Genomic DNA, 12,428 nt, shown 5'->3' with positions numbered 1-12,428 from the left:
GCTTATTAGGAAGGTAGAAAATTTTAATCAAGGGAATGATCTGCTCTGCTCTGCTTTTTTAAAGAGGTTACTCTGATAGGCAGGGAACCAGAGGAAGACCAGGAGGAGGCTGTTGGAATGTGGTCAGTGAGAGGTGATGGTGGCTTGCCCCAAGGGCATAGCAGTGGAAATGGAGAGAAATGGGTGGATTTGGAATGTATTTGGCCATAGAGAAATTGTTCAGTGGTCTTGGAGAGTTGCCTGAGAAAGTTGACACACACACACACACACACACACACACATTCTCTTTTCATGAACATTCTTTAAAAAGTGTTTGTCGGATTATGGGATTATTGGCCATAAGTGAGAAAGCAACCGTTTTTGAAGTGTGGAGAGTCCTAGGAGAGAAGGTGAGCCGTGTGTGTCGCTCAGGGTGGTACACAGCTATGGGTCTGCGGGTCCAGGCATTTTTGACAGCCTGGATTCAAGGCAAAATGGCAACTCACACTGTGTATCCTTTGGCAGATCAGAGCATAATGAAAATAAAATCAGGAAATTCAGCTCTGGCTCTTGAAGGAAATAGGATTCAGAAGAGATTATCTCAAATCTAGTTTATGAGATAATGTGCCCTCTTATAAACACAGACATCGGTTATGCATTTGGAATGTCTGATTTATTCTTCTGGATTCTTTTTGACTGCTGCGAATTCAGTGATCCACTTGGGTAGCCTCTGTTACTGTGAAGTTTTAATAGGTAACAGTCAGAAATGGAGGGGGCAAACATAAAAGCAAACTGAAATGCTAATAGCTCGTACTCTGAAACCATTAACTCGAAGCCAGTTCTTCCTGGCCTAACATTGTTGGAACATAAGACGGCAGAGAGGTGGAGTGTAACTTGTGTGCTGCTGCTTTAGAAACATCATCCTCATGAAAAGCACACACCTTCAGTTTCCAGGGCAGCAGCCTTGCCTTTCCAACCTGCAAGGCTGTGTGGAAGAGCTTGAAATTCCCACCGAAACCTACAGATCAAAGGGAAAAAGTGAACATGGCTCTAATGTTGGAAGAGGCAGAGCAAGACGAGGAATTCCTCTTAATGGAAAATGCAACCAGTGTTTGCTAGCTAATTTTGATTCTGGTGGATTTAAAATCACCCTGGATGTAAGTCCAGATGGAGATCATCTACTTTCACACATTTTACAGATAAAGAAACTAAGGATTCATCTGACATTAAACATTAACTATGCATGTACATGTGGCCCAAGGAAAACTGAACAAGTAGAATTTTAAAAACAAAATTAATTTTCTTTTGTGTTAGATTTCACATACACCTGATTGTCCATTTCAGGCTGACTCATCAGCAGATTGTTCATTTCAGCAGGTTAAATTTGAGACCTAACGTTGAACAGAGAGGGGAATGATATTGACAAGAATGGATGAGATTAATGTTATGATGGCAGGGGAACATTTTTTCCAAGCTTTTGAATTTTTCTTTCTCCTTGTCTTTTAGTTCGTCTGTAAGTCTGGTATATTAACTATCATATAAACATCTTTCATCTTAGACTGCTTAGTGTGTCTCTAGCAGACTAGGTGAGTCAAGCGAAATTGTAGTTCAGTCAAGCCAAAAAATGTAATGTCAGAGAGAAGACAATTGAGTCTAGACTCCATAGCTGAGTGGTAAAGGTTCAGACCAGTCAGGGACATTGAAATACTCACTGTTGCTGGTTTATGATAGAGCAAATCCAGAAATGTGTTATGCTGATGCTACGTGATTGGGTAATTCTAGAACTGGTCACTTTGCTTCCTGTCCCACTTGAGTCTGCTTGCTTCCCTTAGCATGCATGTGTGCTAAGTTGCTTCAGTTGTGTCCAACTCTTTGCAACCCCATGGACTGTGGCCCGCCAAACTCCTCTGTCCATGGGATTCTCCAGGCAGGAATACTGGAGTGGGTTGCCATGCCCTCCTCCAGGGGTTCCTGACAGCCCAGGGATAAACCTGCAGCTCTTATCTCCTGCATTGGCAGGCAGGTTCTTTATCATTATTGCCACCTGGGGAACATGGGTATTTGGAAATGCCATGCTTTTGTTAAGAATAGCAGGACAGGTGTGAAGATCAAGAAGAAGCAAAGTGGGCCATGTTTCCTTCCTATCAAGTAATGTTCTGCCAACATTTATACTGTATGTGCATTGAACTGGGAATCAGCTATAGAGTTTCCTTAGTTGAGGTAATTATAGTCTAGTGGGTCTTTTTCACATTTAAACCTTAACTAAAGTTTGTAAATTCTTTCTCTTTCATCTTTGCTCTTTCTTTACTCTTGACCTCCTTTTCATCTCTTGCTGCTATTGTTTATTTGCTCAGTGATGTCCAACTCTTCACAACCCCATGGACTGCTGCACGCCAGGCTTCCCTGTCCTTCACCATCTCCCGGAGCCTCCTCAAACTCATGTCCATTGAGTTGGTGATGCCATCCAACCATCCCGTGCTCTGCCTTCAGTCCTGCCTTCAGTCTTTCCCAGCATCAGGGTCTTTTCTAATGAGTTGGCTCTTCCCATCAGGTGGCTTTTGATGTAAAACTGACCTTATACATGCTCAATCTCTGTCTCCATCTCTCTGGCGTCCTGAAGAATACTTGGGACTGGATGCCTCTTCAGTCTCATCGGGGTAGGTCCCTCCCGAGGAGTAGGGAGAGCTTGGGCATGTGTCTCTTACTTGTACACCCACTGTACGTGCTCAGTCAGTGTGCAAACACATTGTATTTTCCTAGTCAATAACAGTAATAAGAGCCAGGTGCTTGAATAAATTAATTACATGCCACATTTCATTTTGGAAATATTTTAGTCTAAGACTGTAGTACATTTTAAAAGCTATAATATATCACTGTGATGAAAGCGTCTTAAAATCTGTTAGAGCTGTGCACTTCTAAAATTATTCACTATTACCTGTGTTTTGTGTGTGTGTACTTATTCACATACATACAAATAAATGAACATGTATATGCTAATTTACATAATATATAAATAAAGGTGTTCTCTGAGCCAGGACTTTGTGTGCCAGCTTTTTGCCTGAATTAAATTTTATGGATGAGAGAGATACCCTGAAAATGGAACCATTGGCATAACCCTGTGTATAATTCTACTCGTAGGCAGAGCTGTAATGGTCTGTAACATAAGCTCAGGATTGACAAGCTGTTCAGAGAACACAGGCAGAAGCATTTTTTTCTCCCCTCCTGAGCTAGGTTGTTCTCCAAAAGCAACAAGTACTACTTATCTTTTCAGAGAGCTGTGATGAAGCCCTAAGACTCTGTGGTTTAGACTTCATGTGATTAGGATACCTCTGTACGCTCAGCCTAGAAAAACTTTATAGCACTCTTGGAATTTTATGAAAGTTTCCTAACTTTGAAGCTCAAGAAGACCCTCATTTCTGATTAGGCAATTGCTAACAATTTTTTTTCTGGTCTGATTCCCTGATGCCAAAAACTCATACATGATTGCTCTATTTGGAGGATAATAGTATGTGGCCTCAGATGCTTAAGATCATATCTAGTTTAGAAATCATGTCAACTGCAAATGCATGTTTTTGTTTTTCCCCCAGCCTTCCTGAACTTTTTGATTTCTTCAGATTCTCCATGTTCTTTTTTTCCTTCTTTCTCACCTTCACACACTCTGTTCATTCATGTTATAGTAAGTATCAAAATTTCATACCTTTTTTAAGGATAAATAAGATTCTGTTGTATGAATATACTACATTTTGTTTATCCATTCATCTGTTGGGCTTCCCTGGTAGCTCAGCTGGTAAAGCTGGTAAATTCGCCTGCAATGTAGGAGACCCCAGTTCTATTCCTGGGTTGGGAAGACCCCCTGGAGAAGGGATAGGCTACCCATTCCAATATTTCTTGGGCTTTCCTGGTGGCTCAGTCAGAGAATCTGCCTGCAGTGCAGGAGACCTGGGTTCGATCCCTGGGTTGGGAAGATCACCTGGAGGAGGGCATGGCTACCCACTCCAGTATTCTTGCCTGGAGAACTCCATGGACAGAGGAGCCTGCTGGGCTGCAGTCCATGGGGTCACAAAGAGTCAGACACGACCAAGCGACTAAGCAGCAGCATCTGTTGATGGATACGTGGGTTTCTTCCATCTTCTGGCTGTTGTGAATATTGCTGCTCTGAAGATGAGTGTACAAATATGCCTTTGAGACCCAGGTTTAAATTCTTCTGGGTGTATACCCAGAAATGCAATTACTAGATAATATAGTTATTGAATTTTTAACTTTTTGAGAAGTGGCCAAACTGTTTCCTGTCACAACCTGCACTGTTTTACATTCCCACCCACAGCATACAAGAGTTTCAGTTGCTCTGCACTCATGCCAATGCTTGTTATTATTTTTTGTTTGTTTTTTTGGTAATAGCCCTTATCTCTGGGACACTTTTGACCACCTTTCTCTCTGCTTGGCTAACACCGACTAGTGTTTCGGTTCTCTGCTCAGGTGTTACTCCTGGAAAGCCTTCCCCTGGAGCTCCGTATCCTATCTTATTTGTTAGGTGCTACAGTCTTTGCTTTCTGTATCATAGGACTTCCTGCCTTTGATTATAGTTTGCTTGTTTAATAGTTGGATACTTGTACCATGGGCTGGGATCCATGATGGCAGGAATATCTGTCCTTGATAGATCTGTCATGATCCCTGTTGTCTTCTTGCGCCCTGGCTCTCAATAGAGGCGATGGTTAGAATGTGCACCCGTAAGTTTAAATATCCCCAATGTAGTGTATCTTGCAGCTTGGGTTTAGTAGATAAAACATGTGAATTCAAACTCCTTCTTTGACTTTTACTAGCTTTGATATCTTGAACCAGGTATTTTATCTAAGTCTCAGTTTTCACTTCTTTAAAATGGGGGAAATGGTATCTGCTTCATCCTCATGAGATTTTTGTAATGATTAAGAGTTAGCATAGGTACATGTGCCTGTTATACCATGAGTGAAGTGAGAAGAAGCAGGGAAACAGAACTCCAACATTTTCAGTCTGATTGGTGCTGACGTTAAGATGAGAAACAGGAGAAACGGACTCCAGGAAGTTAGGAAAGGAAAACAGGGTGCTAGTGGGGACTTTCATGTTGTAATATTCTGGAGAAGTTGAGGTGTAGATTTGGGTTACAGAGAGCTTCCCTGCTGGCTCAGATGGTGAAGAATCTGCCCACAATGCTGGAGACCCAGCTTCCATCCCTGGGTCGGGAAGATCCTCAGAGAAGGGCATGGCAGCCCACTCCAGTGTTCTTGCCTGGGGAATCCCGTGGACAGAGGAGCCTGGCAGGTCACAGTGATCCATGGGGTCGCAGAGAGTCAGACATGACTGAGTGACTAACACTTTCACTTTGGGTTAAGAGATATGGATTTGAGTGTTAGATGAGATTGCCTAAAGGAAGAATGTTTTGCCAAGGGAGAAGAAGAAGAAGAAGGGTAGGGAATGTCTCCTTTTCGGGACAGAGGAACAAAGACCTGAAGCAGTGACTGAGAAGGAGGGAGCAGAGGGTATAGGAATAAAAGGGACGAAGCAGTGACTGAGAAGGAGGGAGCAGAGGGTATAGGAATAAAAGGGACGAAGCAGTGACTGAGAAGGAGGGAGCAGAGGGTATAGGAATAAAAGGGACGAAGCAGTGACTGAGAAGGAGGGAGCAGAGGGTATAGGAATAAAAGGGACGGATGTTACAGAAACCAGTGGAGGAGAGGATTTTGAGAAAGGGATGCAGGTACCTCACTATGCCCATTGCTTCACAAACGACCGAGGGGATGATGCTGCGTTTCAGCAAATGACGTTGGTCACTGATCTTGGGAAGAATCCTTTTAGTAGAATGACAGTGATAGAAGCCAGGTCAAAATGGGGGTTAGGGCACAACGAGACAGTGAGAGCTCGTGTCTTTTATCTTAAATGGTTTTTCATGAGGTTTGGTAGAACATCTTGGAAGATGTTGAAAGAAAGAATGCATTGGGATGGTAGCCGGAGTGGGAAGTAGGAAAAGCCAAGAAAGGGTTTAATTAATTAATTAGCTAGTTAATTAACACTTTCTTAAGATGGCAGGTTTTTTTTGTTGTTGTTTTTAAGCCTGAGATAAAATAAACACAAATGATGAAGAGAAGAGACATGGGAAGAGAAAGAGGTTGCTTGATGATGTAAAATGGAACTGTGATGATTGGCACATGATGCCGAGGCCGACAGGAAGGAATGGGACCTTGAGGACAGGCAAAATTGTTGGTCCATTTTATACTTTTATTAACATGTATAATTAAAAATGTATCAAACATTTTATTAGTGTTTATTAGTATTTATATAAACACATTTATATAGTGTTTGCTTTGTAAAAGGAATTGCATGCATGTTTGTTCCTTTACAAATAATAACCCACTTAATTTAATTTTCATAACACCTTTGAGGTAGGCATGGTTATTGTGTCTGTTTTATAAATGGAGCAACTGAGGCATAGAGAGGTTAAGTAACTTACTCAAGATCACACAGCTATTAATGGATGTGGGGGCGGGGGTGAGATTTGACCCAATAAGGCCTAGAGTCTATGTTTTTAACAATTATTTTAGGCTGTGCCTCCTTTCATTTTACCTTGTGTTTAGAGGATACTTAAATATCTGTGTGTCTGAAGTTAAAGTCTGAATAAGTGAGTAGAAAGACTAGTCCTCTTCTTTGTTTGTTGTTTAGTTACCGAGTCATGTCTGACTCGGTGCGACCCCATGGACTGTAGCCCACCAGCCTCCTCTGTCTGTGGGATTTCTCAGAGAAGAACATGGGAGCGTGTTTCAATTTCCTTCTCCAGGGAATCTTCCTGACCCAGGGATCGAACCCATGTCTCCTGCATTGGCAGGCGTGTTCTTTACCGCTGAACTGCCAGGGAATCCCATTCCTCTGCTTAATGTATCTCAGGTTGAAGTTTTATATTTTACAGCACAATGAAATTAACACGTGATGGTTAGGTTAGGTTGCAAGCCTTAGCATATTTGCAGAAGAGGAATAACTTTATTAGAATTATTATTTAATTTTTATCAAGACAAGCCAGCAGTGGTAATTTTTCATGTGTGATATAATTGGAAAAGGAAACTTGTGAACATAAAATGCACATATTGAAATAAAATTAAATGTGTGCTGGTGAAGTTATAGGGTTTTGCTCAATACCTCTATCAAGAAATTTTGATAATGAAGAGTGTGTATTGACTTTCTGGAATCCTGGAAATGGATAAATGAAAACAAAAAGAAACATCTACTTTGTATTATAGACCTCTAAAATAGTTATTAAATAACTTATTCTTTTAGGCAGTTTTATTTCCTTTAAACTTTTCATCACTGCTAGGCAGAAACTATTAGTTGCTATGGCTGTGTCAGCAGCTGAGGGATTTCTGTTGTTGTTGTTGAAGTAATATATCATGTCTTGCATAATTCAGTTGTGGCTACACAAGGGGAAGTGTTTAATGTTTGATTATGCAGCACTTGCTGTGGAAACTGCAGAGAGGGACAGTGGAGAGCTAAGAATAATTAAATGGACAGTCACTGAGGTCACTTCCTGATGTTTTTACTGCAACACCATGTGCATTCTGCTTTCCCATGGCAGGTTGTTTGATCATGGTGTAATGGTTAAAGCTTTGCAAAATGACAAAGAAGTCAGAAATCCTACTGGTCTCGAGTGTGATTATTTACAATTGGACTGCTTGCGGGAAAGTGCTTAGTTTGATCAGACCAATGCTAAGCTGGGCGAGACACAAGGTGACATCTCTCCGAGCACCGTGCTCTGACCTTGGAGTAGACGACTCAGGTATCAAATTTCCAGGTAGAAAGTTCCCTGAAGATTGAACCATGATTGAGAGAATTTGCTTTTTTCATACAAACAAGTGTGGCCAAGAGGAGTGTTTTTTTCTACTTGAAAATGTAAGCAGTCCATTATTAGGTCTTTGGAGCTAGAATGTAGGTACAATGGCCATGGAGTAGTTTTAATTAATCTGTTATCTTTCTCAGGGTTTGTAAGGGTATTGCCCTTGCTCTTGTATTCACTTACAAAATTAAAGGCAGTATTTTGATTGTGGAGAAGAATCTTGGGTAAGTGATTATCTCTGTTTTCAGTAGAATATTTGGAAGTGGCTCAAGGAAATTATAAGGCAGCTACTCCAAAGGAAGTCAAAAGACATTAGACTTCTGAGTCATCATCCCTGAATGAAGAACCCAATGTTTTACTAAAGACATTTATTACTTTGATATTAATATTATATCCTTCACATATGTAAACTGCGCTTCCCCCAAACTTTCAGTACATTCCTCAGCTTATTTTTTCACTTTCTTTATTTTTTTCTCTTTCTTTTCTTTATTTTTACTTATTTGACTTCATGGGGTCTTACTTATGACACATGGGATCTTTGATCTTGGTTGCAGCATGCAGATTTCTTAGTTGCGACATATAGGGTCTAATTCCCTGACCAGGGATCGAACCCAGGACCCCTGCATTGGAAGCACAGAGTCTTAGCCACTGGACCACCAGGGAAGTTACTTGACTTTTCTTTCTTTTTAGATCCTGTTTAGCTGCTTTTTACCATAGAAATTTTTCTCTTCAGGAAACTTTCTTCTCTTTTAAAACTTGGACTACATTCTTAAAATTAATGATCATGGGTGGGAACTTAAGATCAAGTTGGTGAGGTAAACACGTCTTGCTATTCAAATTATTATCTGAAGAGCTAAAGTATATATTTTGTACATGTCATTTTGCTTATTTAAAAAAAATTTCCCCGGAAGATAATTTATGAGGTCAAGGAATGCTAACTTTGAGGAGTACTTGAGAAAGTATGACATGTAGGGAAAAGAGCTATCTTAGGGAGGATATTTAAAAAGTGCTGGAAAATGTAGCTTTATAGCTTGATGCAAGAGAGGTGAACTCCATTAGTAACTAATTTGTTAGAAAGGTGCATATCATAAAAGAACGAAGGAGAAATGAATTCTAACTAATCAACTTGCATAAGACCCAGATTCATTGTCTTTATATGGACACAAAGTATAGATTCTTAGATATAGAACAGCAAAGAAAAAAAAATAGAGAAAAGACATGAGCAAGCGATTCACAGAAGAGCTACTGCAAATGGCAATTAACATGAAGAGTTACCCCACCTGAATAACAATCAAAGAAATATAGATTAGTATGAACTTGTTTTTTCATTTGTCAACTAGCTTAAGATGTAAAAGTTTGATAATAACTGGTATTTGAGTATGTGAAGAAATGGTTACTGTCTATTGATGGGTTGAAATAGATATCATTTTTCTGGAGGGCAGTTTCACAATCTGAATCAAGAGGCTTTAAAAGAGCATGCCTTTTGACCTAGTGAATCTCCTACTAAGGATTTTTATCATAAAGAAATCATCTGTGCCTTCGTGTTATATGCTACAGTTAAGCTCACAGTTTGTGTCTGTCTTCTGCTCCAAACACATGTCAATGACAGATAACAGGTTAAAAGAAAAGAAAGTAATAAAAGAGTCATAGCTGGGCTTACAGAGAAGATGTTGTTGTTGGCCAGAAAGAGAGCAAAACAGAAAGGGATAAGCTGGATTGAAACTATGGCCCTGCAAGGGCTTCTGGTATGGAAACAAAAAGTGAGTTTAGGTCCTATGGATCACAGGGACCAAGGTTTACCGCTTGAGATGGGACCAGAACTAGGCTTACTGTGTGAAGCAAAGGGTGGAGGTGAAGGTACACCTTTCACAAAAGAAGACTGAAAAAAGGTTGCCGTGTCAGGAACATAGCTCTATGGAGCTATGGGTTTTGAGGGGCAGGAGAAGATCACTAAACCTTTAAGAGTAGAAATTGAATCAGATTGATTTTCGAGTGATGGCGGAGAGAATGTCATGCTCCAAATCACCACTGTATAAGGTCTAGTCCTGGACTGGTGGTATAGGATCCTTGTGGAGGGAACTGCTGAACCTTATGGAGGGAAAGGTGAGCGCATGTGGAAAGCGAGAGGAGGGAGGAAAAAAGGAAAGACAAAAAGCTACCCACTCAAAATTAGTCTTCAAAACAAAATACTGAAATACGTAAGAAAAGCACAAATAGAATAAACAATGTGAATAAAAATTCATTTCAGATGAGATTAATTTTATAGAAAAGTCAGTGAAAGACTGAAATAATCATGTTCAAGAAATTCAAAAGAATAAGGAAAGGCATCATACTGATGGAGATCTAAAAATGCCCCCAAATATCCAAAAATGGAACAGGAGCAACTTTACATAAAAAAGAGCCAGGTACAGATTTCGAAAATGAAAAGTATAGTCATAGATGTAATAAATTTAACAGATGGGATTAACTTTAGCCCAGACACAACTGGAAAGAGAACTGATGAATTGAAAGAGAACTGATGAATTGGAAGATAACTGATGAATTGGAGGAGTGCTTTTGAACTGTGGTGTTGGAGAAGACTCTTGAGAGTCCCTTGGACTGCAAGGAGATCCAACCAGTCCATCCTAAAGGAGATCAGTCCTGGGTGTTCATTGGAAGGGCTGATGCTGAAGCTGAAACTCCAATACTTTGGCCACCTGATGCGAAGAGTTGACTCATTGGAAAAGACCCTGATGCTGGGAGGGATTGGGGGCAGGAGGAGAAGGGGACGACAGAGGATGAGATGGCTGGATGACATCACCAACTCAATGGACATCAGTTTGAGTAAACTCCGGGAGTTGGTGATGGACAGGGAGGCCTGGCGTGCTGCGATTCATGGGGTTGGACATGACTGAGTGACTGAACTGAACTGAACTGAACTGAGGAGTTCACTTAGAATATATCATACAGAGGTAAAAGATTGAAAAAAAGAGAAAGCAGTCAGGAGACTTGGAGAATAGATGGAGAGATTACAACCGAGTCTAAAAAGAGTCCAGAAAAAGAGAAAGAAAGTCATGATGGAGAAGCAAAATCTGAAGAACCAAGAGTTGAAGGAACCAAGAGTTCCTTATTTAATGAAAGACTTGAGTTCACATTTTCAACCAAGCATGGATCGTGTCGTGTACTGTTTGTGATCTGTGGTTGGTTTAAGCCATGGATGTGGATCCCATGTGTACGAAGAGTCAACTCCTGGACTTGGGCGTACTCTGATTCTGTTTTCTGAGGCAGGTTCTAGAGCCAATGTCCCATGGATCCTGAGGGATGACTATATTTAGGTGTCCCATTGTTGGGTGTGTATATATTCATGATTATTTCACCCTCTTGATGAACTGATCCCTCTATCCTTGTACAGTGATCTTTTATCTTTTGAGTTGAAGTCTGTTTCATCTTAAATATAGAATGCATGCTCTCTCTGGGATTCCACTTACATGGAGTATCTTTTTCCATCCCATTTCTTTGAGTCTGTGTGTTCTTAAATCTTAAGTGAATCCTTTCTAGGCAGCTTAAAGTTGTGTATTTTTTTTAAATCCATTCAGTCATTCTGTGTCTTTTGTTTAGAGAATTTAATCCATTTACATTTAGAGTGATTATTAATAGAAACAGATTTACTAGTACCATCTTTTAAATTGTTTTCTGGTTGTTTTGTAATTCCTGTGTTCTTTCTTCCTCTCTTACTTTCTTTATGAACTGATGATTTTCTGTAGTGGTATGTTTGGATTCCCTCTCTTTATGTTTGTGTATAGGCTATAATGTTTGACTTTATGGTTAACATGAGGCTTACAGAAAACATCTTATAAATGTAACAGTGTATCTTATGCTGGTAAGTTGCATTTTATTCTTTTATTCCTTTTATTTATCCTTTAATTCCTCCCCTTTTATCTTCTATGTATTGTGTATTCATTAATAAATTGTAGCTATAGTTTAAAAAATATTTTTACTAAACTATTTCATTCTTTATACTAGAGATAAGTGGTTAGCACACTTTTTATACTAGAGATAAGTGGTTCAGTTCAGTTTAGTTCAGTCACTCAGTTGTGTCCAACTCTTTGCAACCCCATGGACTGCAGCATGCCAGGCTTCCCTATCCATCAGCAACTCCCGGAGCTTGCTCAAACTCATGTCCATAGAGTTGGTGATGCCATCCAACCATCTCATCCTCTGTCATCCCCTTCTCCTCCCACCTTCAATCTTTCCCAGCATCCAGGTATTTTCCAATGAGTCAGTTCTTCGCACGAGGTGGCCAGAGTATTGGAGTTTCAGCTTCAGCATCAGTTCTTCCAATGAACATTCACGATTGATTTCCTTTAGCGTTGATTAGTTTGATCTCCTTGCAGACCAAGAGACTCTCAAGAATTTTTTTCAACACCACAGTTCAAAAACATCAATTCTTCAGCGCTCAGCTTTCTTTATAGTCTAATTCTCACATCCATACCTGACTACTGGAAAAACCATAGCTTTGACTAAATGGACCTTTGTCAGCAAAGTAATGTCTCTACTTTTTAATATGCTGTCTAGGTTGGTCATAGCTTTTCTTCCAAGGAGCAAGCATCTTTTAATT

The 12,428-nt window shown here is 40.1% G+C and overlaps 1 protein-coding gene and 1 non-coding gene across 4 annotated transcripts in view; one reads left to right on the top strand and one right to left on the bottom strand.

Moving 5' to 3' along the window:
- The window catches only part of FTO (FTO alpha-ketoglutarate dependent dioxygenase), a 417,942-nt gene that overhangs the window by 84,845 nt on the left and 320,669 nt on the right, over window positions 1–12,428 (top strand). The window lies entirely within an intron of this gene.
- TRNAG-UCC (transfer RNA glycine (anticodon UCC)) lies at window positions 8,422–8,494 on the bottom strand. The gene has a single exon. It is a non-coding gene; the product is annotated as a tRNA-Gly (tRNA).

This window comes from Odocoileus virginianus, chromosome 20 (assembly GCF_023699985.2).
Source record: "Odocoileus virginianus isolate 20LAN1187 ecotype Illinois chromosome 20, Ovbor_1.2, whole genome shotgun sequence".
Taxonomy (NCBI): Eukaryota; Metazoa; Chordata; class Mammalia; order Artiodactyla; family Cervidae; genus Odocoileus; species Odocoileus virginianus.
This window is presented reverse-complemented; position numbering and strand designations above follow the sequence as displayed.